Below are 257 nucleotides of genomic sequence, written 5' to 3' on the forward strand. Positions count from 1 at the left end.
AGCCATGCGTAGTGATTGCTTAGTGCAGTTCTCATTCTCAATCTTTTTCGGAGCCCCATGAATTGCGTTTTCGTTCATGTGTCCTCCACCTTCGAGTTTAAAGCCATGCGTAGTGATTGCTTAGTCCAATTCTCCATTCTCAATCTTTTTTCGGAGCACCATGAATTGCGTTTTCGTTCATGTGTCCTCCACCCACGAGTTTGGAGCCATGCGTAGTGATTGCTTAGTGCAATTCTCCATTCTCAATCTTTTTTCGG

The sequence above is a fragment of the Glycine max genome, chromosome 18 (assembly GCF_000004515.6).
Source record: "Glycine max cultivar Williams 82 chromosome 18, Glycine_max_v4.0, whole genome shotgun sequence".
Lineage (NCBI taxonomy): Eukaryota > Viridiplantae > Streptophyta > Magnoliopsida > Fabales > Fabaceae > Glycine > Glycine max.